Below are 25,930 nucleotides of genomic sequence, written 5' to 3'. Positions count from 1 at the left end.
CAGCAGCGATTAGAGATAGTGTGCAGTCAGATCCTCACCATCTGATTATCTGATTCCGCTGCTCTCTCTTTCTGGCTCTCTTATGCACACACACAAATGCAGCATCATTCTGGTGTTGACTGCGAAGGGTTGTGCTGGTTTACTCTGGTATTAATTGGGTCTCTGGAGTGAAAGCGCTGGGCTGACTGACTCTCAGTGCTCAACCAAACGTTGTCATTTCCAACTCGTTTCGGTTATTAATCACTTCAGTACTGCCACTATCAGTGCAGGCCATCTAGACATTCTTTAGAAAGAACCTTGCTCAGGCAGTTGTCAAAAACCAGGAAAATGAGGGAAGATTCTTGCCATGTGTGAAGTATATACACTTATAGTTATCTTTGCAGTGCACAGGCACGTCTGGTCTTTGAGGTCAATAATAGTTACCAGCTCCCATTTAATGAAAAGGCCTGATTTGCTTTTGAAATGTTAGAAAAAGCTGTATGATTTTTTTTTTTTTTTTTTTTTTTAAGGAATATGATAATACGAGGCAGTTTGTGTGTGAGGCCATTTCCATTTTAAAAGAAATAGATCAAGGTCTGTGTACGCTGACTGGAGGTTTGCATTAGTGCGTGCGTGCGTGCGTGCGTGCGCATGTGTGTGTGTGTCTGTTGATTTGGTTCCTACAAGCTGTGCAAGCTTAGCAGAAAACAGTATACATGAGACAAAGGCTTGCCACTGAATACCTTTACATAAGAAGTCAGGAAATAGACTGGAGCAGATGAATGCCAAAGAACACAGACTGAGAGGATTAGAAAGAAAGGCGGAACGACAAAAAAAAAATCGAAAGCATGATCAGATTTATAGGTGTCTTCCCAACAGAGCTGTCTAGCTCCATTATCCTGGCGTGGTCATAAATCGTGCGGGCGAGGTGGAGCAGAGGCATAACTCAGCTTCTCCTCCTCAGTCCTGGTGTCTCCCAGGAACTGCCCTGTCCGTCCCGTCACTTTTCCCCCTCCTCGTTACTGTCACCGGCGGCCTTTATAGTCCCCCCGTCCCCTCATCCTCCCCCACCCCTGGTGTTTTCTTTTCTCCGGGTGTCTCCATCTCTGACTCTGTGTGGTTGCTGTGCTCCGCTGGGCTGATGCCGTTGAGAGGGCAAATGTCACGGAGTGGAGAAGTGTTTCGTCATCCCCCTCCACCCTGCACCCGCCCACAACCGCCCCCCACCCCCGCCCGCCCCTCCACTCCCCTCTGTGCCTCAACAGCCGTTGTCTCTGTTTTCCAAAGCTCCATCTCTCTCTCTATTTCTCCATCTCACCCTCCTCCTGCCTCTCTCCTGCAGCCATGGAATCAATTTCCAAGTTTTATGGGCTTAAGTGAGACGTATAAGTGGCATGCCAGTGTTCTTTCTGTCTCACTTTGCCTGTTCTCATCTGGAGAGTGTCACATTCTCACTCTCTCCAAGGTGCCTCTATTACGGACTCGCTGCAAACTCCCATCTATATTCTCCTTCTCGTTTCTGCCCACATTGTCTCTGTCTTTTACTCTCATTCTACCTTTTTTTTATAGGCTCTTTACAACTTGCAGTGAACAGAGCTGTGCTTCACACAGTCGACGCTATTTTTTTTTTTTTTTTTTTGGCAAAACGTGAGTGCCCATGATTTGCTGCACCTCGGCGGTGCTGTGAAAACGTGCCGCCGTGCTGCACCGCACCGGCGTTGGTTACGATGCGCATGTGTCGATATGCAAATGAGAGCAGATATGTAAATGAATGCCCTAATTTGGATGTTAATTTATCTGTACGCTAATTATAATACGTCTGATGAGGCATAAGGTGAGGGAGTGAAAAAAAGAGGGAGCGCTGCAGCAGAATGATGTATGTGCGGCGAAGAGCGAGGTGTTGGGATTTATAGCGGCGTGCAGCAGCAGCTGGGCGAGTGCCCCCCTGCGGGGCTCTTTGGTCAGCGAGGTTCAGAACGTGGAGGGTAAACACTGCGTGCGGCGCCAACTTCAGAGGCACACCCTCACACACTCGCGCACTCTGTGCCATTGTTTCCCCGCTGCGTGGTCAGAAAGTCAGGCGGAACAGTAAATTAAAAGCACAGCTGCCCTATATTTTATTCCCCCAATTTCAGGTATTTATTTTCTGCATTTGACTCCACTGGAGGGATCTTGCATGCATTATCATGGGAGGATAATAGCACCACATAAGAGCTTGGAACCCCCCCCGCCTCCCGAGCATGTTTATCCCCCTGTTTACAGCCTCCTGCAAAATGTTTAGGCTTTAGCCCCCTGATGAAATTGAATTATTGGACCTTCATCCAAGTAAAGCAGTCGATGTCATAAAGCGGTAGCAACACCCTTTATGACATCAGAAGGGGCTGGTCTTCACGCATTCATGTCGAACAGAGCAATCGTAGTAAAGGTTGAGTGTCGTTATTTGGGGGTTTGTTGACAGGGGAGAGACAAATCTCATTAGTAGGAATCTTATTTGTGCCAAATAAGTATCAGCACCCTCAGTTTTGTGCTCCAGTCCCAGCTTGCAGTGTTCATGCCGGGAGTGTGTTGGCTGCAGCCCCACATGCACATGTTGAGAACACTGACCGTTTCGACAGTTGTCGTCAATACTTTTGACATTTTTTTCAAAATGGTATTAGTGCTGGGGAAAGTGCTTGACATGTTCATGTGGGTCCTGTTTGTCTTATTTTGCTGCTCTCCTCCAAGTCGGCATGCAGCCATAGTTGGTTCTCACTTTGTCAATGTCTCATAGATAATTCAAACTGTGTGTGCTTGCTAATAAAACAATCTCAACAAAAAAAGTCTCTATTTGTCTGTTGTGTCAGGCTGAAAGGAAGTTCATTTTAATATTTTATCGGGACAAAAAGAAAACCTTGATCGCAGACTTTCAGCGGTGCAAATTTATTACTAGTTGGCTGGATGAATGAAATGTTTTGCACTTAACCCCTCTCATTAAGTCGTACTCTGATATGGAGGTCGATGGATGAGGGGTTCCGAATGTGAAGATTGATGGGGAACCCTGAAAATAATGTATTCAGAAACATTTTGTGTGGTAGCAGCATAATTACTTGACTTCCTCTACTGGGTTACTTAACGGGCAGGTGTGACATACGCAATGGGTTAGTTAAGTTAGTGTTAGTGTTCCAGCCCCAGAATCGCCCCTGATTTCAAGTGAAATCTGCTACCAGCTTTCAAAATAAGGCTTTGTAATGCTGCTCTTTAAATTCAGTTTGTTTGCTTCCTCGGGCCTCACAGCGTAAGAGCTGAAAAATAGCCCAACTCTTGGCAGTGAGAGGAGGTTTCAAGGCAAACGTGGAGGAGGATGACGAGAGCCTCTGAACTTTCACTGAGGTTTTGTGTTGGCGGAAGAATTTGTCTTAAGGTCTGATCTGGTTCGACGTGTTTTGTCTCCTTGTGCACGACTGCGCAGGCAGAAAAGCAGCTCATTCTCAGATTAGGAGAACCGACGCATTGTTCATCAGCAGCTTGGACCATGAACTAAGGTATTTTCTCCTCCTGTGTCCCAGTGAGCTGGTGACATTGGGATGTTTCTGTCAGTGTGTGCGGGCCTCCCTGTCCTTTGGTGAGCGCCAGACCTTCGAGTGTGTTTTGACTCATGATAAAGGCTGAAGTTTTGAAGACATGCACCGCTGCACTGTGCTTTAATTATAATTCCAGTTCAATCTTAATAGCCTGCTGTGTGATATTGTGCTTTACGTCTGAAATTAAGCGTTGAGTAATGTAAACTCATTTAAAAAGTACACACACAAGTGCACCCACCCACTACTGCACATTGTTTGGTTTCCCTCCTTTTCTCTACTTAAACGTTAGATTGTTTTTTTTTTAATTTTTTGCTTTATACTTTACTTTCATGCTATATAACCATGAAAATGACATGCATTCTCGATTAAGATATCTCACTCTGTAGTTGTTTCGCAATCACAATTTTTCTACAATAGGTCGACTTCAAAGGAAACATGCGCTGTGCAACATCACAGATGTAACTGCAAGTCAAGCCAGGAGGAATTCTTTGAGGTTTTCAAACACTTAGCTTACAAGGCGACCCAAACTGAAAAACAAATCTTTTTTTTTTCAAACAATGAAGAAAAATTTTGAGAGAAGATTGAAGTGTTTCTGTGTTTAGTAGGACGGGAAATAGGAAATAAGAGTTTTTTTTGTTTCTATTGTTTTTTTTGTCACACCTCTTGTTATGCCGCAGTGCACACAAAGATTCCCCGTTGTTAGCAACAATGATTGTTAAGGATGAAGCTGCAGCAGGGGGGGAAGGAAAAATTAAAAGCTTGTCCTTCAGAAAAATGGTCTGTATTTTCTATTATTGTCTCTCAAACCAGTCTCTTAAATTTAAGTGCCCTTGTGCACTGCCTCACAACTCCTCAGTGGGATGTTGGCTGTCCTAAAAAAATATTGCTAGTCAATGTCTTCAGGCACTTGGCAGACAGATATCTGACGAGCAGTGGAGAAGAAAAAGTTATTGTTATTTTAGAATTTGTAATTTTGGTTGACCTCTCTCTCTTACCTCTTATTAACCTCTCAATATAATCTCATGACACTGAAACGCGTAAAAAAACCAAAACATAAAAATGTAAATAAAAATCAAACGATACTGCACGGTTTAGTTTGCTGCTCTACTGTGGTTTGACTCTGCAGTAGGACTGCAGCACTGCCTAGTAATGACCACCAGGGTGTATTGAGAATGGACTGAGTGACTGTGATAGTCTGGGGAGCTCAGCTTTCACATCACTGAATGGCCAAAATGGGCCATCGGTGTTATGGCAAACACAACACTAGTTGTGAGGTTTGTTGCTTCTTGCTTGCTGATAATTGTGAGTCGGCGATGGCTGTCTGCTGGATCCAGCAACAAAACGTGGCGTATCTGGCTGTGTCTGTCTTACCGCTTCTGCATCTCTTGTCCTATTTCGGCAGCAGCACATTAGACATTAGGCTTTGGATTTGTGTATCAGGGCAGAAATCCCACTCTCGTCTCTGAGATTACGCTCATACTTTAAATCTTTTCTTTTGTAGGGATTCCAGTCTGATCTTTGGCGCCGCACAAAGTGTATTTCATCACCACAGCCGTCGTTCTGTCTTCTCTGCATCGCCTTGCCTTCAGGTGTTGCCTGACTATGACATGTTTCTCCCGTCGCTCAAAGTCCTCTTTATGAAACACGCGAGAAACCCATGTCTTTTTGATGCAGCTGTATCCACTTTTTCACTTTCCTCATTTAATTTTCCCTTGAAAAATTGATGTAGCGGCAAAGGAATGCAATTCCATCGACCCCAAGTCTTTGCTTAATTAATCCACAGCGAAGAAGGAAAGTTTTGAAGTCGTCAAATAATTAATTGTATGCCACACGGAGAAGTGGGCAGGGTTTCTTTTGAAATTCGTATGCGCAGTTGTTTGGTTAATTAACAATGATGCTCAGAGATGCATGGCAATGAGAGGATTGGCTTGTTTTCTGTTTGCTCTGGGTCCTTCAAATCAAACAACAACACAAAACAAACTCAAGAGCTCCAGCTCACCCAAGAACCAAGCACTCTTCTGTTTTTCCCCTTTTCTTGTTTTTGGTGCAACATTTGTCTTCAGTCCTCACTTCATGACCACCACCGGTGTGGAGGTGTGTCAAGCTGTTCGCTGCAGCAAATATTAAGGTATTTAGAATCCCAGTGTCTTAGGCCCAGTGTCTTTATTTTTGCATCTTTTACATTTTTACATCTTTTATTACATTTATTTTTAGTGACTCTGAACTGAAGCTTAAATATGTATTTTCTGTTATCTATGTCTCCTTCAATGTTACCCGTTGGCCTTTTTCTAGTTTTGTACAATGTCCATGTGATTCTGTCCTGGAAAACTAAACACTGAACACAAGCTGTGATTTGCAGTGTTTCTCATTTAGCGGCTCAACTGTGCTTATTGGCCCACTTATTCTCAAATAGATCAAAAGCGACTATGTTTTTTTAGCACCTGCTGAAATATCGACTTTCCTGTCTCTCTGTCTGTGCTTCCTGCAGCAGGAAGTGAATTAATGACCTGGTTTGTGTGTCTATACACAGCTTTTCTCTTTTTTTGGGGGGTGGGTGGAGGGGATGGGCGGCGGGGGGTGTTGCATTTCAAATGAGTATAATTGGTTTTATGCTGCTTTTCCATGTTATGTTCTGAATGTTTGTGATTTCAGCACGTTTCCCAGGTGCAGAGCGGAGCAGAGGCCCATATTTTTCCCCGTTGTGTAATGTCCCCCTCATCTTCGCCTCTCTTTTTTTCCTTTTTGCAACGCTTTTTGTGTGCCGTTCGTCGCGGCCTGCTGATTCATCTGGTCTTCCTCCTACTCTGTGTTTCGTCCCCGCACACAGCGAAAAACGAGTGTTCGGTTCAACCTCCTGCTCTCTCGCAGCTCACCTCCCTTCTTTTTACTGTTTATCCCTCAGAAGAGAGCCTTGTTCCGGGACAAACCGGCTCGCGTTGCAGTGTTTTCCATCAAGTTCTCGTCACTGTTGATGAGTTTTCTTTGAATTTTTCTTTTTTAAGTCTGATGCAATGTCTTTTCTGTTCATGTTGTTAGCAGTTCACAGCTTCAGTTACACGTCTTGCATTATAATCTCTCTGCAATTTCGGCGTTATTTCTTGCAGCGATTTATAATCATGCTCACTCTGTCTTTTTCAGGCTTTTTACTGTTAGTTGATTATCATTTGTCAACACGGGTGCAAAATGAAATGGCCCCATTCTTAGTGAGGGTTTGGCTGGACAGTTGTAATGTATAAGCCTGTGTATGTCTGTGTTGTGTACAGTATATCAATGCGTGTGTGTGACTGCATTCTTTGAGGAGCTAATTCTCAGCAATTCTGAAATGGGTTGAAAAATGACAAGCAAAGAAGATCCAAGGTTACATCTCAAGGCTCTCAGATTGTTTTGCAGTTTCTGGATATTTAAGTCCTAGCTTATTTAAAGCTAGCAGGTGTCACTCTGTCCAGTACTTCTGCTCCTTCATTTTTCTTTTAATAACAACACAACAAAACTTGGCACTGAGACTTTAATACCATAAAAAAACTCTTTATCTCCAAAATTGCAGCCACTGTATATTTTTCCTGAGAAGCAAACGCACAACGATCAATGAAAACGAACTGTCACCATTGTTAAAGGCCTTAACTGTTAATTTTGAAAATGCCAAGGCTCTCTGAGTCTTTACTCACCCCCACGTCGGCTGCCCTTTTTCTCTCTCATTACAGTCAATTTTCTTCAGAAAAGCAACAATAACATATTGTTCTGGGTCGAAAAGACTCTGTCACCAGACAAGCTCGTCAGAACCGAGTACAAGGAATTGCATTTGATTTATGACAACAGAAGTCGCCTCCTCTCTATGGCAACATACACTTGATTTTCTTGCGAGACAAAATATTTTACTTTTCGTCTGAATGCCTTTGTCAGAAATGTGGTTTTCTAAGCCAGAACACTGAATAAGAAATTTTGTCTCTACAGGCTGTTAAAAAAAGCATTCACAGCTTTCATTTTTCTCTTTTTATATATTCTTTGTGTCAGGGAGTGAAGTTGTACACACCTCAATGCAAAAGGCTTCATTTACACGCCTGTTGCATTGCGCAGGAATTCGGCCGTTGTTCACCGTCTGTTGTCTGTTGGCTGTGTTGTTTACTTATGATTGCGCTGTACGACTCGTCACAGTCATTTGGTCCCAATTGATGTTTCTGTTGAGGAGGGAGAGGTCAGAGCGGAGAAAGGGAAAGTGGACTGAGGTGAAAACAGGAGCTCTGGTCAAGCCGCTAGTTTATTGTTTCGGGGGCCGGTAGCGTGAAAACACACCAGTGCGCCTCTCTCCTCACCCTCCGTGTGGCCGCTCGCCAAAGGCCGGAGTTCAGGGTTGTGATCAGTGAGCAAAGTGCTGCTTTCAGCCGCCAGTGCTAACGGCTGTTTATGTCTTTGCTTGTGTGCTTCACGCCTTCTCCCTCACACCTGCCCTCTCCCAGATGACCCCCGCACGGACTCCCTCCCTCCTCCCTGTGCGATGCAATTATACCGTAACATTTGACACTCACACATAGGCATCATCCCCCTCAATGGTGCCGCTGTTGTTTTTCTCTTCTGTCCGTTGGGATGGGCGGGTGGGGGTTGGAGGGAGGGAGGAGTCAGGGTGGACCGTCCAGCAAGCCTGACAAGCCTCACAGGGTTTTTATTTTATTTTTTTATTTTTTGGCTCATTTGGAAAAAGTGATGTTTGATTCTCAAGACACAACTTCTTTATTTAGACGGCCGCCCACTAAAGCAAAGTGAAGGAAAGATGCCGGTAATTGCTTTGGGAGTCATAACAGAATATCACCGCCACTATCATTCAGTGTTCACAAGGCTTGCCTGTATAGGTTTTATGCTATTTTGTCAGCCTCTGAAAATGGATAACACTGTCGTCAATGTGTGATTTTTGGAAAAGAAGCCCCCCGCAATGGAACAAGGATACTCTGCCATCTTTGTTGCTGCAGAATTTGTAATTTATCCATGTTGTGAATGCATTGATTTCAGAGGAAAAGAGATGACCAGAAGCGCTCTGCCTCCTATTCCAAACCCAGCGGCAGATTAAAACAAACTGCTGAGGGTGAGGCGGCTCAGCCTGTTATTAAATTGTGAAAAATGCCCTCCGCAGTGCTCTGCCCGTGACTGAAACAAATATGCACCTGACCTGCTGCGCCTGGAGGAAGATTGAGTTGAAAACCAATGACAAACATGAAGGGAAAAAAGGGTCCACAAATTGTCTCTTTCCTGCCCTGCACTTAAGTTCATCCGGCGAACCGACTTGGAACTGAAGTTCCAAGTTAAATATTCATGGCCAAACCTATGGGGAGATTTAGTGCACGTGGCTTTAACATCACGGCGAAGTGACAAGAATTGCCACTAGTTTGATGGCTCAATAACCCTTCCGAGTCAGAGTCACGGCAAATTCTTTAGTGAAAAATGATTAGGTAGTATTAAACTGTCAGGCGTAAGTCACCTCCTGTTTTCCCGGCTGTGTTTTAATCTGAGAGGGTGTCGGTAGCAGAAGAGGAAGGTCGCAGACTTGTCCATCAGTTTGTCTCAGAGCAGTTGGAGGACAGTCTCACAGCTGAGGAGTCGGAAACATCTGCTGTCTAACATTTGTGGGGATTGTTAAATAAACTGTAAATATCAGCAAAGATAATACAAAGCCAATGCTGTTTGATGGCGTGACTCATTTGTATTAGGTTTTACCTCCTGAGTCTTTCTGCTTCCTCCGAGCGACTCTTCCACCAACCTCATTATTTCAGACTAAATAACGTCATTTGTGTTGTCACTGATGACTGCTTCACTCCAATTTCACTATTAATTTCTTCACACTTGGGCTCCATAATATATTCAGGTTGTTATTTTCATGCAGGATGCAAATATCACGCTGTGGGGAAAAAACTAAACAACAGTACCTTTGGCACTGCAAACACACCAACCAATCCTGGTGCTTGTGAACAATAGTAGTCACGTGCATCTCCCTCAGATGCAGCTTCGACAACAATGGCTGACAAGCTCATTGTCTGCATCACTCCGACAAACAAGATGCAAATTGTGAAAACCACAGGCGGAGTCGGTGCTTGAACTGTCCCACTCTAAAATATGTCTGGAACCGACCATGCTGCAGGAGGTGAAGCTCCTCACCTCCTGCTACTCCTCCTGCTGCTATCGCTTTGTTTATGTTGTCTCCTCTGGGTGTATGTTGTCTTCCACTCTAACAAATAGCAACTTGGAAAGGGTTGTTTTATCAAATGTGCATCGAGTATGTCTTTATTGCTCTGTTCTTCCTCCTCCTCTTCTTCCTCCTCCTCACTGCCTCTCTGCCTTTGATTCTGCATCTTAACCTCTGTCACTGTTCAACTCTTTTTTTTTTTTACCTTGATCACTCGCCTGGCTTTCATGACTTTGATCCAGTTCACTCATCTACCTCAAATGCGTCACAGTGCAAAGATTTCATTTGTGCCTGTTTGTCCAAGTGTCACCTGATGTTGTCATGTGGGTGTATATGCTGGGTTTTTGCAATAATTTGCATAGTTTGCTCGTAGACACAGTCTGTGCATGCTCGCACACACATACTCGCACAGTGTTAATGTCACATACACTTTGTGCACGCTTGGTCTCTAATACGCGGTGTGGCAGTAGGAAAGTGTAAATGATTAATGAAAACCTGTGGTGTTTCCGCCAAGCCTGCAGCTAAAACCAGCGTCATTCTCTCGAGCCATGAATATTCTATTGGTTTACGGACACACCTGCCTCATACACAATCTCCAGCTACAGCTGCGCCATCATGTGGTCGTCTGACATCTGCGTCATAGAAATATTACCTTATAATAAATATTATCTAACAACCTGATCCCCCCCCCAAAAAATTGCAACGCAAAGTGATAATTTTGCAATCCGTTCTGACGCCAAATTATTTATTTTGAATTTTGTGCCAGCATTGGAGCCAAGAAAAAGATTGGAAAAGTTGTATCAGATAAAATGGGATTAAGCAGAACAAGGTTCATCCAGTATTAAGAGCAAACAGCTCAACTCGTTGAGGCCACCTGGCAGTTTGTGAATTTTACAGTTTTAGTGATGATGATTGTCAGTTTACTGCTGATTTTTGAAAGAATGTATTCCGTTTAGTTCTATTCCGTTTTTTTTTTAAACCAGAAAATGTAATCTAATGTAGGGCAGCCAACATTCCAAACAGAAGTGATTCTCTGTGGAATTTAAAACAGTCAAGGCAGTGAGTGACTGACACAGTCCATTTTGACAATCTCTACCAACTTGCCCAAGTATCGTTGTCCAACACCAACGTGTTGCGTCGTCATTGTGCAGCTTTCCTATAATCACTTGGTCAACAGTGTTTATGGCCCGAAAATCTTCAGGGTGTTTGCCTGGCGACACCATTACTTATCTGCGGCGTAGTTCCATCAGCAACATCTTGGAGGCAAACAGAGCAGAACTTTATTTGTTTTATATTTTTTGCCCCTTCAGTGTTTGTGTACAGCTGATGAGACCATGCGGCAGTGTTGACGCCTTCGTGCTGCGTGTTCCCGCCGTTCCACTCTTCCTTTTTAAAGGGGCTTTTGATTACATTGATTGTGCAGTCAGCTGAATTGCTGCTTTTCAAAATAGTTGCAATCAACAGGTCCTCACCAAGTCCTCCTCTGTCACTGCTACCTTCACTGAGGGGTATGGACCGCAATAAATTACCGAGGCAGCATCTCACTTGATTTTCCCACTGACCCGTCCATTAGTTGAATACGGCAATAAATTGTAGTCGGCGTGTTTGCAGAGACAGGTCACAAACACTTCCTTGCTTCTCCTTCTGGGTCCTTGCTGTTATGAAGAATTGCAGGTATTTTGAAAGCTGGTTGTGAGGAACTTGGACGCTAGCGTTGGAGTTTGGATTTGGGTTACTGCCCTGTTTCCTTTTTTTTTTGTAACGGATTATGGACCAGATCCAAAAAGCGATTGCCCGGCATTTGCGTGCAGATAGGACCAAAAAAATGCCAGGTTCATTTGAATATATTTCAATTGGTCATTTTGCGTAAAATGTCACCCTCTTCTATGCAAATGTTTCTCATTCGAAAAAGCACCTCTACAAAGACTTTGCGCTCTCGTCCACTTGTAGTTTGACACATGTAAACATCAGCTGCAAAAATCAGGCGCCATTTCTGGCAAAGCATGAGTTTTGCCACTTGCACCTGAAAGCGGCACTTACACGATCAGATCAGCTACAAAACAGCCAATCACATTCACACACACAAAGTCACACTCATGTGGTGGTAACTGTCAAATATACAATATACAATTTAACATATAAGACTGATGGGCTTTGACTGTCTTTTGCTCATGGTCGCAGTCATAGTAAAACCAAGGTTTTGTATTGACATGTGAACAGTTTCCCTGTTTAAAATCAGAGAAATGGAAATTATATGAAGGTCCAGGTTGCTGTGACAATTCTTGCCACACAACCAACCACACCTGTATTCATATCTATGGATCTAGGACACTTATTGTGACCAGGTTACCATATTGTAACTTGCACTCATGATTCCTCAGGTGCAATATTTCTAGGCAATTTTGCACCTGCATATCATTAGGACAAAGACCCTAAAGTAAGATTATGGGCACAACCTCACCAAAAAAGCGGTCATTTACGGCTTCGCTCCATTCTTTGTGGATCTGGCCCCATGCGTCCTACTTAAAGTCTTCTTTGTAACTAGTTAGAATTTCAGTCCATGTCTGGCACTAGGTTTTCTTTGATGCTCTTTTCACAGTCAAAATAGTCAGAGAGAGTCTTTCCAACTCAGGATCTTTCCAATCTGTCTGTTTATGATTCTGGCTGTGTTTATGGCTTCTCCCAAGTGTTTGAGCGGGGGTGGAGTCGTGTGCATTTGATGTTTCACTGACTTCGTTAAAATGTCACTCCAGCCATGTCCAGCCTGTCAGTTTTTAAACCTAATCAGGACTTATTATTTTCATTCTTCTCAGTTGTTAATTGGTTGCTGCGTGTGAAACTTTGCACGTGCCTCCCATACAATTGGCGCAGAGGAATCTGAGCTCGCTTCAATTTGATTTTTTTTCTTTCAGATGTTTCTAAAATAAATCCACTGTCTTGTGAGATTTTATTAGAACAGCATTTCTGACTCTGTGTTTTAGGGCCCTGCCACACACCAGGACAGAACAGAAAGTGTTTCGAATGACTTAATTATACCCATGTGGAGTAGCCCTCTACACACAAGCTTCCCGCTCAGTTCACCACTTTAGAGCATTTGGATGTCATCCACAGTCTTCTCTTTGAGCCCAGGCCATGGAGACGACTGAGCCTATCGCGGCTTCTCCTCTTATCGCACATTTGCCTTAAGTGTTGGAGAACTGATTAGCTATTCATCATGCTTCACCCCGTGTTGAGGCTTCAAACGCAAACATTTTTTTTCCTTCTTTCTGACGCAAAAACCCTGTGACAGAAAGCAGCTGTGGAAAATTCTGAGGCATTTTTAATTTGAGCAGATGCCGAAATCAAGCAGCCTCATGCCCATGCTGTGATTTCTTTTCTTCTACTCAGCTCGGCCTATTTGGACATGAGGGATGCTTTGCACCGTTCAAAGCGAAGCCTATGCCATAAGCTTGATTGTTTCTCCAGCCGTTGTCAACAATATTGGCCTTAATGGTATGTGACACGGTGAAACCTCTTCCTCTAATGGTCACTGGAAGGGGCAGCAGCATTGATTGAAATGGCTTTCCGTCACTAGCAGTTCAATAATGTTGTCTTTCATGCCCCGATCTTTTGAGGCATCTATTGAAGTTATGACACTGTGAAAGTGTGCGATTCCAAAGGGTAATGCCCTCCGTTACTTCTATCGACTATTAGCTATCAATATGTCTGCTTTACCCTCTTCTGCATTGTCCAAGTGATATTTAAAAAATAACTAATGCTGGAGTAAGTGCCCACGTTGTATGCGTCCATGTGCCAGGACAGCCTTGCAATCAGGTGTAATCAAGTGCAAACAACCAGCTGAATAAAAAGAGGAATTAAAGTCAAGGCTTCACCATGTTGCATCCTGGTTCTTGATGGTCTCACTGACCAATTAGGACCAAGGGGACCAAAGGGTCCCATATGACAAACTGACTTTTTCAGCTCTTTAACATGTCTTTCTGCATTACTGGCATACCAACTAACACAGCAAGTACGAAAATGGACAACTTGCGCATTTCTAGATGGTCTGGCTTTTCTGTGGTACTGTGCTGAAATGAGCCATTTGCTTGACTTTCTTTTTCACAAGTTGAGCTCAATACTGTTCTAATGCTGTAGACTTGCCTCTCTGGACTTTTTTATTTATTTATTTTTTTTAAATGCGAGTGAAGCATCGCTGCATGAAAGCTATTTGCTTGTCTTACCCACTAGCTATTAGTGCTAGCAGTAAACGGCTTGCCAATCCCAAGGGAGTGGGCTGTTCCATGGCGTCACGACTGGAGCAGGTAGGAGAGAGGGGAAGAGAACCAAGACAGCCTCTTCAGGCTGAGTGAGAGAAACACCTCAGATCAAACACAGATCAAACTAGGAGCTTTTAGACCAAACAAACCTTGTTTATTGGTGGAAGTAGACCACCGAAATTCTTTTATTGAATCTCCAATTGCCATAATAGAGTCCCTTTTAAACTACACTCTCCTGTCATTGTGCCACTTTAGTTAGGTGTCTTAGTTCACCAGACATCAATCAATGATTAATGCCTGATTCAACACAGACTATTAGGTTTGCAGCCTAATAAAGTTAATGAACCAAGCCTGAACAGTTGCGTGATTCCCAGAGGAACAACCCTAATGAACAATAGACCTTTGTAACACTTCTTTATTAGTTGCGTTGTTTGTTTGTCACGTCATTATGAGAGCCAACTGGGGATTGTGCATGTTCACTTGCGCTCCACTCAAACTTGCCAACAAAGGCTGTGTTAGAGGAGGGCGGGTAGGCGGGCCAGCAGGTGGTGAAACCAACGGATCAGCTCAGACGGTGGCGAAGGGTGGCCAAAGCCTGACTGTCACACAAGGACTGGAAACAGATCAAAGGTTGTCTTCAGCCTCCCCCTCTCTCTCTCTCTCTCTCTCTCTCGCTCTCTCACTCACTCAAACACACACACACACACACACACACACACACACACTGATAATCAGTCTTCTAGAATAATTAGCACTGTTGCCGTCATTTTAGGGAAACTCCATTATTTGATCCGATACCAAACTGCTAGAGATTAGAACTGAACTTTTTCTGACAATCTTTGGTGCGACAGTGTCATTCTGTTTCTGAAGGACACTATTGTTGAATAAGCAGTTCTCTCTTGGGTGTCACTGGCTTCTCCATATGGACATAAATAAAGATCTGAATTAAAAATAAACGTATTCCAATTCTAATATTGCTGAGACGTCGACATTTTTAAAAGCTGAATGAAAGGATGAGAATCAGTTCATTTGAGCAGTATTATATTGTAAAAATGTAAGTCCTTTGATAGTAAGGGCAGAAGTAAGGTGAGCTGTTAATAGAGTGTTTTTCTGGACACACAATAAATATGTCAATTCAAATTCTAATGTATTTTCATAAGCATACACAAACCACAATCTTTCCGGTCTATTTTCACAGCAATTAACCACAAGGCAGAAACGATAAGAAACATGAGACCATTACATACATCAACACATAAATGTATAAATATAAATAAAAAATCAATATAAATATATATAAAAAAACATAAACAAAAATAACAAAGAAAACCCACAGTGGACACTGCAGTTGGTCATAAAAGGAAGTTGAAAGCAAACTGACACACAAAAACCACTGAGAACAAAAGATGGAGAAGTGGTCTCCCTAAACAGCAACAGCAGTGTGTGCGTTACAAACTCAGCGGGTTAATATTACAGTGACTCAGTCATCACATCAGCTTCTCTGGCTGCCCTGTAGGCCCAACTATACGACACTGAGATGCAGAGAAGCTCTTTAGGGACCAGTCTATTTCCCGCAGCCATAAATGCTTAAAATAATAGAAGCTATTAAAACGAGAAATGTACACTGCATATTAAGTGTATATGAATGCGGCTGGCTGTCACTTTTTTCTTTTTTATGCGATTATTCTCTCTGCTGCCCAGTCTTCAGTGCTGTGGACACACCGGATAGTTCCAACTCGATCATATCTTCAGAAAGAAAAGGACCACTCCACTTTCTGCAACCATCTGTTAAATGGTTTTCTGATGTCCTCACTCTGTCCTGTGTTTCTAATCTTCCTTGTCTTCCTTCTCTATCATGACGCAAACATACTACAAACAAGAGCAAAATGCATTACTGGACAGCTGGCTGATTTCTGATTTGATTTGACTTTTCTCGGAGAACGGGTTAGGCATTGCAGAACAGCCTGGGGGAGGTTAAAAAAAGACCCAACCGTGCCCTTTGCCTACTTTCACTCTGTTATTTCTTTTTCTTTCTTCCTCCGGCCTGAAATCTTTTTAGCGAGGACTTCAGGCTGGTCAGCCCTTACGCTGGTGTTGCGTGTTTACTTTCCTTCCACTCATACAGTAGGTTAGAGGTCACAGCGTGTAACCCCTTTTTGTATGTTGCATTATTGTAGTTTGCATTTATGTTTGCTTGATCCAAACTATTGTAGCCCAGAAGGTGGATCTGCTCAGCATTATGGGCTTGTAGGAGAAGTAAAGAAGATGTGGGGTATAAGAAAAACACTGTTTAAAATCAGCTCACGTCCCACTTCACACCCAAAAAGCCAGAGGACTCCACACTGACATCAGGTGTCCAACGTCTCACACATTTGACTTTGCAAGTAAATATATGCCAATACATGCATATTTTCTGGCCTCTCTGTAATATTTCCTTTTTCTTATTTTCTGAATTGAGCTCTTGTGCTCCGGTCTGAACCTTTGGGGAATCCCATGGCAGAGACTCGGCAGGTAGGGAATTGATATTCATCCTGTCCAGGTCACTGGTTGCGATAAAGGGAGGTGAACCTTGAGAGCCGTGTTCTCTGACTGGATGCCGGCGATGTTGCCGCAGTCTTCTTCACAAGTGTGCGCCTCAATCTGGTGATTTTTTTTCCGGGGGGGCGGGGGCTTTGATTCGGAAATGTTCCGGAAATTGTCTGGGAGGGTTGTGGCAGATACTGATTAAATTGGAAATGAGTGAACACGGTACCATACATGTATGTGATGTTCAGTATCACTCCCTGTGTTTCTTCCACCTCTTGCTCTTGCTCCTCCTCCTCCTCCTCCTCCTCCTCGTCCTCCTCCCCCCATAGCAGTCTCTTCATTTGAGAAGCTGAGAGTGCCAACCTCCCTCTTGCTGCTCCAAATGTACTGGAAATATTTAAAGAAATTAATTGGATAACTAATCACACTGGTCAGACTGTGTGTGTGTGTGTGTGTGTGTGTGTGTGTGTGTGTGTGTGTGTGTGTGTGTGTGTGTGTGTGTGTGTGTGTGTGTGTGTGTGTGTGTGTGTGTGTGTGTGTGTGTGTGTGTGTGTGTGTGTGTGTGTGTGTGTGCAGGCACATCTTGGTGCTGTGTCCTGCTCACATTGTCCTGCACTGTCTTTGTGACTGATGATTTTTGTGGAGAGACCTCAAGGTTTGTGTGACATTACAACAATTTATTTGATCTTTTTAGTTAGTTTAAATTCTGCTATTTGATGCTTGTTGTACATGTAAAGATTTTATTTAATACGTTTTGAAAAGACCATCCTACTGGTGGTTGTGAGTCCCACTTCCAATTCCTGTGTGTAAAGTTTTTGTCCGTCCTCCCTAAAATCTTTCTTTTGAAGGTTCAAACAGCTTTAGTCGCTTCCTTTGTGTGGCGAACTGCGGCTTACCTCCGTCTCCTCTGACTCTCCCATTTTCTCTGAAAACGTGAAGAAAATTGTTTTTTTTCTGGAGTGAGCATAAATTGATGCCCTGACTTGTGGAGTGTTAATTACGGTAAGTGGACAGTGACATATGGTGGGAATGCAGAAGCAGTCAAGCTACATTAATATTCATGTAATTGAAAACAGCCGCACCAGAGAAACTGCGCCGTTACGTAACGCTTATACCATTTTTTCCCTCCCCTCAGCTCCTCATTTTATGGTTCTTTGTCTTGCAAATTAGGATTTCAAGCTGCTCATGTCATATGTGACCATTCAGACTCCTTATTCAGTCTGAAGTTGGAGCTTCTGCGCAGCGGTCTGTTGGTGATTCTTCATTCTAGACCAGAAACGGTGCTCTGCTTGCATCAATATGGCGAGAACAGGAAGTGGACACCCTCCAAATCAGAAGTCAGACTTTTTCCCTCCCAATTTCTCCCTTTTTGATCATTGCTTTGGAAAAAAACAACCTTCCCTTACACAGCTTCAGCTGTTTTTAAAACCTAATCCAACATTTATTGTGCAACTTGAACAGCATCTTTGTTAAGACGCAGTTTAACTTTAACATAAAAGCCAAAAGCTAACCGCAATGTGTCTCTCAAAAGCTTTCTGCTCGCACAGAAAGCACCACATCAATACGCTGTTACACATGGAGCTCCTCAACTCTGCAATTTGGTGTAAAATGTTCGCTATCTTTCTTTTGCTAAATTGATCACGTTGGTTAAATGTTAATGAGTGAGTCAATAAAGTTTTTGAGCAGAAATGATTACGGTCTTATACAAAGCCTCAAGTATGATAATTCTGGCAAAATCAACAGGAGAAGCCTCTTAAAGATGTCTTTTGCACATTGACAGCTGGATTTTCCAAGAAAAGAGTCGATTCAGTCCTGGAAGAAACAGGGAAAATGATTGAACAGATAAATAAACAAATAAATAAATGAATTCAGATTTTCCTCCAGTGCTGTAAACCGCTTCCGTAAGTCTGCGACTGCTTTTAAAGAGTTGTTGCACGCCGCCTCAGCTGCTGCTCGTTAGAGTGTTAAGTTTCTGTCTTCATTAAAATTTATTCCCCCCCTGAAACCGCTGCTCCATTTTCACTATATTCAGCGAGCAGCGCAACTTGGAGTGCACACCTCTACTATGTAGGACAACGCGCGAGAGCTGCGCGACAGTCAAACAAATAGGTTTACACCCTCGCAACACAAGTCCACATGTCAACAGAAGTTTGCGCTACACTTGTGAGACTCCACGTGCACTTGCATCCCACCACCCCTAATCCTCACCTTAATACTGGAAGTTTGAAAGAAGCGTCTTGGAAGAAGGTGAAAAACAACCTGAATGTTTGTCGGTGAACCTCGCAGCTGTTGCATCATGATGCATCTGGAAAAACTGCAATGTTTCTTTGGTGAAAGAAATGTTGTTCATTCGAAAGATGCTCTTATAAATCATGGATCACATCAACCTGCCCTATTTTTCAGCTACATTTACACATTTGGCATGAGGAACACTTCGTTATATTGTGAATTTCTCTTGGAGATGAATAAAGTGTCTCTCTATCTATCTTATAAGCAGCTCAGGGAATTTCGATGCTGCATTGCTTCATTTTGCTTCTTAAACTTTGAGAACTCGAGGAAAAAGTTACTTAAAATGACCTGTCTTATGCTTTTTGAATGTTTGGCTGCAATCTATTGCAGTGATGCAAAGCCCTTTTCCCCACAGCTTACATACAGAGCAAAGTACTGTGGGTGATGTCCCAGTAGAAAGACAATGTGTTCTTATCCCGGAATAGATCGCTCCTGAACTCTGGGGCTTTATCATCTGCACGATGTTTACTCTGAGTCGCTGTGCACTCCATTAATCTATCAGAACCCCCAATGCGTCACACTGTACTATAACAGCACGCAAGGCCGTCTTAAAAATGAACAACCCAAAAAAGGAAAAGCAGCGCTGATTCCAAGGCTCTGAAATTCAGTCTGGGAAATCATGCTGTGCAAACACTTTAGAGAAAAGTAAATTGTTATTTGATATAATTGTATTTTTAACCTAAACTCTCAGACTTCACACAGTGCGATGGGAGGCAGTGACATGGTCAACTGGTGGTGGTGGTGGTGCAGTGGCTGGCCGACAGTGTCGCCTCACAGCAAGACGGTTGTGGGTTTGATCCCTGCGCCTTGGGTCTCTCTGTGTGCAGATGTTATGTGAGGTGCACGTCAGGCTAATGGAGAACCGGAAGTTATCCACAAGTGACCGACATTTGTCTCAATGCAGCGCCGTGAGAAACCTTCATCCCATGGCCAACGAGAGCTTGAGTACAGGAGAGGCGGGTGATAGAAAACCATCAGTCCTACCAGCCATAATAATCTTGCAGTGGAAATGGAATAATAGTGGATGCTGTGTGCGTCAGGAAGCACCCGTGTTTTTCACTTCCCCAGTTGTTAGATTGCAGGCTTTGAGCTGCTGTTTCATAATGAAATTGTTTAGTGGGCTCTGTGCTTTCAAACCTGGCAGATCGGCTTACACGGCTCTTTTGGGTTTAAAGCGTTAACACCGTCTTGCTTTTCTGTGGCTTTCTATACTGGGGCTCCTCCATTTGATAAATATGTCTCTGTCTCAGAGTTGCTGATGTAAAGAGAGACACTGAAAGCGTTGCACAGACAAAAACTGTTGGATTTTTCTGTTTTTCACAATCCCTTCCTTCATGCCGGGGCTTTCCCCCCGCTGCTGCTGCCCCTCCAGACTCCATTTGCGAGTCCGTTAATGTTTGGAGCCAGTTTTCTCTGGAGCGCAGGCACCTTAACCACATTGTCCTCCCCCAGCAGGTTCTTATTTTTGTTTCTGCCTGTGTGCTCTGCTGCGCCTCAGCGGGCTCCTCTTCTGCGACTGTCACAGTCTGTGTTTCTTTTTCAGTCTTTCCATCACTGTCGTCCCTTCATGTCCTGCTCAGCTCGACAGCTTGTGTCGCCTCCGGCCTTTTCACTCTATGTTTTTATTATCTGGGGAAACTTTCTCAGGACACTCTTGGACTGAATGACCCACATCTTGACAATCAAGATGCCTTGAAGTCTCAAAACTGGCTGCCAACCACTGTAAAAACACTGCATTTCATACAGGAAGACTGACAGACAGATGGACAGGGACTACAGGAAGTACATGAATACTTTATTTCACCTATCTACTCTTCTATTATGATGGAAGTTTTGCTGACATTTTGTAATCACATGTCAATGGTTAAGGTTTACTGAGGGGGGAAAATTGCAAAAATCAGTTAAAACTCAAGTTAGATATGTAGTCCAACAACAACAAAAAAACCCTCTAAAAATCCCAACGCTTTCGAAAAACACGGACAAACCCTGATCAGATTTAAAGAGCGACAGACGGACACAGCGATGACTGCAGTTGGCCCTTCAGGCGGCCGTAGAGCAGAATTTGATATGGCAGCTTTTTAGATGATGTCTTGGAACATTAGCTTTCAGAAAGTAAGCTGGCTGTATTAGAGTAGAGCGATGAAGGCAGGTGGGGGAGAAACCGCCTCAAACATCATCGAGCTCCATGAAAACTGTGCCCCTGGAATCCTTCCCTCGGTCTCTCTTTTTTGGGATCCCAGGAGGAACGTGTCGAAGTTTACGACACTCTGCCGCTCTGTGCAGCCAAATGCAAATGAAGCAAAATGTGGAAACCTTAAATTTTGCCTCAGTTGATCCTACAACCGCAGCTCTTATGGTGTGTATGACTCACACCATTCGACTTCACGTGCTACGACCACTAATAGCTGCGAGGACAAACAACTGCCAGAGTGTTAATTAAACCTGTTACTTGGAAAACTTCCGGCGTTACTACACTTGGCGCACGTAGCCACGGACACGTTCAAGATAAGATAGATAAGATAAGATAAACCTTTATTCGTCCCACGACGGGGAAATGTAGGTGTTACAACAGCCAGAAGATAGGGCAAACAAGAATAAAGTGAACAGAGCATATAAAAATAACATAAAATAGTGCAAAACAGTATAAAGTAAAAAAGTAAATAAACAAGAGCCTATAGAAATAGAAATAAGTGAACAAGAGCCGATACAGAGAAAAACAGTGAAAAATATGCACAGCTGAAGTAATTATTGCATTCATCCGCTTCCGGTTAAGGAGCAGGACGCTGCTCGACTGGCGACTGTTGCAGCAGCTATCTTTTTTAGTATTTATTCTTCTTTCTACTTCGGAAAGATACGTAATGTTCTTGGCAGCGCATATTCAAGAAAGCATATCCGTGCTACAAAATTCCACAGCAAGCCCTTCTCCACTTAATTTCTTTGCACTTTTGTTGCGCTCGAGTGGTTGGACTGTCCCAGCGATCCCTGGAGCCGCAGAGCAAGTCGCAAGAGCTTCACTCCAGTGTCGACAAAACAAATTAGGCTGAGGTCAGGGTTGGATTAAGAGCAATCTCAGAACAGCCGAGCGGTAGAAATCTGTTTGGGAGATTTTGGGAGTTTTATTCACAGGTTGACTTATTTATGGGACCCCCGTCTGAATATATGAAGGCATTGACAGTAACGTATTGGCATCGGCTGAAGAAGAAATGAGAAAGAAACAAGGGCTGAGGATTTAGTGCAGCTGAGATTGTGTTTGAAATACAAAGCTTTGCATGACAATTTGCTTGAGATCACTGGGTGAGTCTGAGGTGGCGACTTTGTCGCGGCGTGTCGTCTCCTGATGTCGGGTGCTTGATTTCTGCCGCTGCTCACTGAACTTTGCCAAGAGCGGGCTGATGACGCAGAGCACGGCAGCATTTCAAACAATTGGATTTTCTTCCACTGATTAAAAGGTGACACCAAAGAAAAGGCATACATCTTCCCCTTTTACTGTATGTTCCTCATTTTGAGGGTGCGGTTTTCTCATCAGGCCAAGATAAAAATGAGGATCTGAACATCATAATGTACACGCGTCTACTTTGTGGCATCTGCTTAATGCTTGAATGTCGGTGTGATGAAAAGATTTTTGCTCATAAAGCCAAACTCTTGGTCTCGAGAGATATTTTTCTTCTTTTACTGCCCTTGCAGGTATGACTGTGATGATAATGAGGTAATCTAAACACCAACTACCACCTTGCTACCAAAATGTTTGCGGTTTACCCACACAGGCAGTCTGGGAGAACCATGTGAGCCGCTGATAAGACTGCATGAATTTCCTGTTCAGCCATGTGGCAAAGCCGCTCATAGTTGCACAGACAACCATGGCCTTGAAGGTAGTAACACAAGGCTTTTGTGGGGATGTGGGAACCTTACACAAGACAGGCTTTTGAAGAGCTTGGAGAAAATTTTACAGAGCTCATACTTGGCTCGCCGTGGCCTTGTGTTATGTAGCACAAGCACAACAGATAGTGAGAAAAATGAAGAAATGATAGTTCAAATAATCGGTCCCCCCGCATGTAATAAACACGATTTGGTGGCCAAACAGATTAAATGACGTTTGTTTCTCCCCTGAACAAAGACACTACCCGCCATGCAGCTCAGAAAATGAAGTCCCTGAAAACAAAACAAAAAAACAAAACCTAAATTCAGTGTGGCAAAGAAAACAGCATTTGTACTTTTTTCTTGTCAATTAGTTGATACATTAACAACCCCAGCACAATGGGTTTTACTGATATGTGACATGGCCAAGCTTTTCGTTTCCCATGTTCCCGTTCAGTATTTTGGTTTAAGTGTAGCAGTAAGATTTTAATAAGTTGTTATTGCACCTTCTGGTGACAAACCTTATGATTCCTGCACGACAAAACTTCAAGTATGCCAAACGCGCCAAATGTTATTGTTAAACATGTTAGTATGTATAGGTGTGAGTATATAAAATTTAAGTGTGTGTATATGTGCCATAGTATGTTTTGTCTTATTTTAATAAAAACTGAAATGAAAAAATGAGACATAATACCGGTATGATTATGTAGGCACAACAAGTGGCTGCCATTTGAAATATCTTAACGCCGCAATAAAAACAAACAAGGCTGAAGCAGCTCTTGACTGATGAAAACTGCTTGTCTGCCTGCAGTTAACCGTCTTAAAGCGAGATACAGAAGTCTGTGCGTGTGACTTAGGGTGCGACGATTATGCAGCTCACAAGGGACCATTATTTTCCCGCACAATGCGTCTCTCTCTCTTTCTTTCTGGGAGATCAGAGGATGAGAACTGTGTTTTCAGAGCAATGAGCTCTGCAGCTTTCATCTCCCCGCCTTTTCCATCCATTCTTATGAATCCATTCATTATAATCCCCCTTGCACTATTGCTTTTCGTCCATTCCCGTTCAGCCTGCAAGACGACTGCGGGATGATCGGTGGCCGCTATCGGGCCACAGCCAAGCCTGGGCCAATTATCCAGCCATCAGGCTGAGCAGGAGGTCAGACTTGCTCCCTTGTTTGACCTCTGCTGTCCCACCTGCAACATCTATCTATCTATCTATCTATCTATCTATCTATCTATCTATCTATCTATCTATCTATCTATCTATCTATCTATCTATCTATCTATCTATCTATCGCAACCTGACAGTTGATGAATGTGAGCTGATTTTATTGCTATTTAATATTTAAATGACAGGGTTCTTGGATGTTAAATACATGGCTCCATAGCTAGCACACCTAGTAGTTGCACTTCCTCTGCAGAGCCCCGACTGTGAACAGTAAATGCAGCCCATTTTGAGGCGGCACGACTCTGAATCGTCTGCATTTCTGCCATTAACCTGCAAATTAGCCAGCAGCAGGGTGAAGAGGGTGAAGAGGACAGATGGCAGGGTTACCACCCGAGCTGACGCTCCACCAGTGTGCTGGTGAGAGTCTGAAAATAGACAGATCAATGAGCAGAGAGAAGGAGCCAGATGACGCACGCACGCACGCACGCACGCACGCACGCACGCACGCACGCACACACACACACACACACACACACACACACACACACACACACACATAAAACAATAGATAGAATACTTGGACAAAAACAAGCCCATAAACACAGCAGATGTTCAGTATGAAGCACAAATACATTTCATTAGTAAATTGAACATTGTGGTAATTTTTAAAAATATATTAGCATTGGAACCAAAGAGTTTCGGTGTGTTTGTTGTGTTCATATAAATCCGTTACTTACAAGATAAACACAGGATCAGAAAAACAGCTTGGGGTCTGGTCCCAAGAAACAATGTTTTTCTGTTTTTCTGCACTGTCTGACTTTTTAGAATATATTTACTGTATATATTTGAACAGTTCAAGGAAACACAAAAACTAAGACAACCACCCCCCAAGCCTTAATAGATTTTTCATGACATATGAACTATGGGTAATGATGTGGAGAGAAAAGATACTTATCACATTAAAACGTGTTAATTCATTCACTTTTACACTTACACACAAATGCATTCACACTAACACAGATACACACAACTACACACATATTATCATTATGACTGTGACCTTTCTTGCTATCAGTCTGATGCTTATCTGCTGACCTTGTAGCGTTTGTCCTCTGGCTTTTATTATTCTCTCTTTAGTTCTATCCTAATGGATCCCCTGGTGTGAATGCTCTTAAAAGATGGAAAGACACACACACACACACACACACACACACACACACACACACACACACACGTACAACTACAGCAGTAATATATTGTATGATAGAAGGGATAGTAATAAACAGATGAAAGACAACCACTTTGGACTTAATCCTTATTGCTAGTTTAATATACAAACTAAAAATAAAATGTTCAATTCAATTCAATTCTTTCTGGCTCATTCCAACACAAAAAGTGACTGCTCAGCGCTTCTCACTAGTGTGATGTCACCTCGTCACCTTGAGTTCTTTGTGATTATTTACTCGTGTGTACATGTTTTTTTATTTTTCATCTACCACCCCAGTGGAGCTGCCACACATGATTAATTAATATTTAAAAAAACAAAAACAAAAACAAAACAAAGAACCCCCCCCAGTACTTGTAAGAGCTCCAGAAAACATCATATTTCACCTTAATTAGCCTCCTGCAGCTATGCTAGGTCTTAGCCTCCTGCTAAATACTGACGTTGCATTGTGCCTTCCACCTGTTTGGAAGGAAAGAACGATCAATGCGGTCTTAGAGCATGGGGCAGACACTTGGCAGAGGTGACATCACTAGTCTAAGACAGGTACCATTGAAGTCTGTTCTGAAGATTTCATTACTTCCCACAGACACCACAATGATGTGAGACCTTTATTGTATCTTAAGTGTTCTGTGTGAGCCTAGCCCAGGCACACGCACAACATGCACACAGCACCTGTCCTGATAACGGTCCGATGGTTATCTGCCGACCTTGCTGTGTTAACACGCCGCACCTGCATGATTGGTTGCGAACCCACCGCCGTACGATATAGCGCGTGACCTTGGTTATTATTGTTTGACCGCACAATGTAAATTAAGGTCCTTCAGTCCTAATTGGAAAGAATGTTATCAGAGTCGGCGCCCATACATGGCCAAGACGGCATTCTGTGCCCAGAGGAAAGCCTGT

The 25,930-nt window shown here is 43.2% G+C and overlaps 1 protein-coding gene across 1 annotated transcript in view; it reads left to right on the top strand.

Moving 5' to 3' along the window:
• The window catches only part of clstn2a (calsyntenin 2a), a 108,768-nt gene that overhangs the window by 915 nt on the left and 81,923 nt on the right, over positions 1–25,930 (top strand). The window lies entirely within an intron of this gene.

Source organism: Nelusetta ayraudi, unplaced genomic scaffold (assembly GCF_046127955.1).
Source record: "Nelusetta ayraudi isolate G7.1 ecotype Tasmania unplaced genomic scaffold, CSIRO-AGI_Nayr_v1 ptg000011l, whole genome shotgun sequence".
Classification (NCBI taxonomy): domain Eukaryota; kingdom Metazoa; phylum Chordata; class Actinopteri; order Tetraodontiformes; family Monacanthidae; genus Nelusetta; species Nelusetta ayraudi.
The sequence above is the reverse complement of the archived record's forward strand: the minus strand, read 5'-3'. Positions and strand labels throughout refer to the sequence as shown.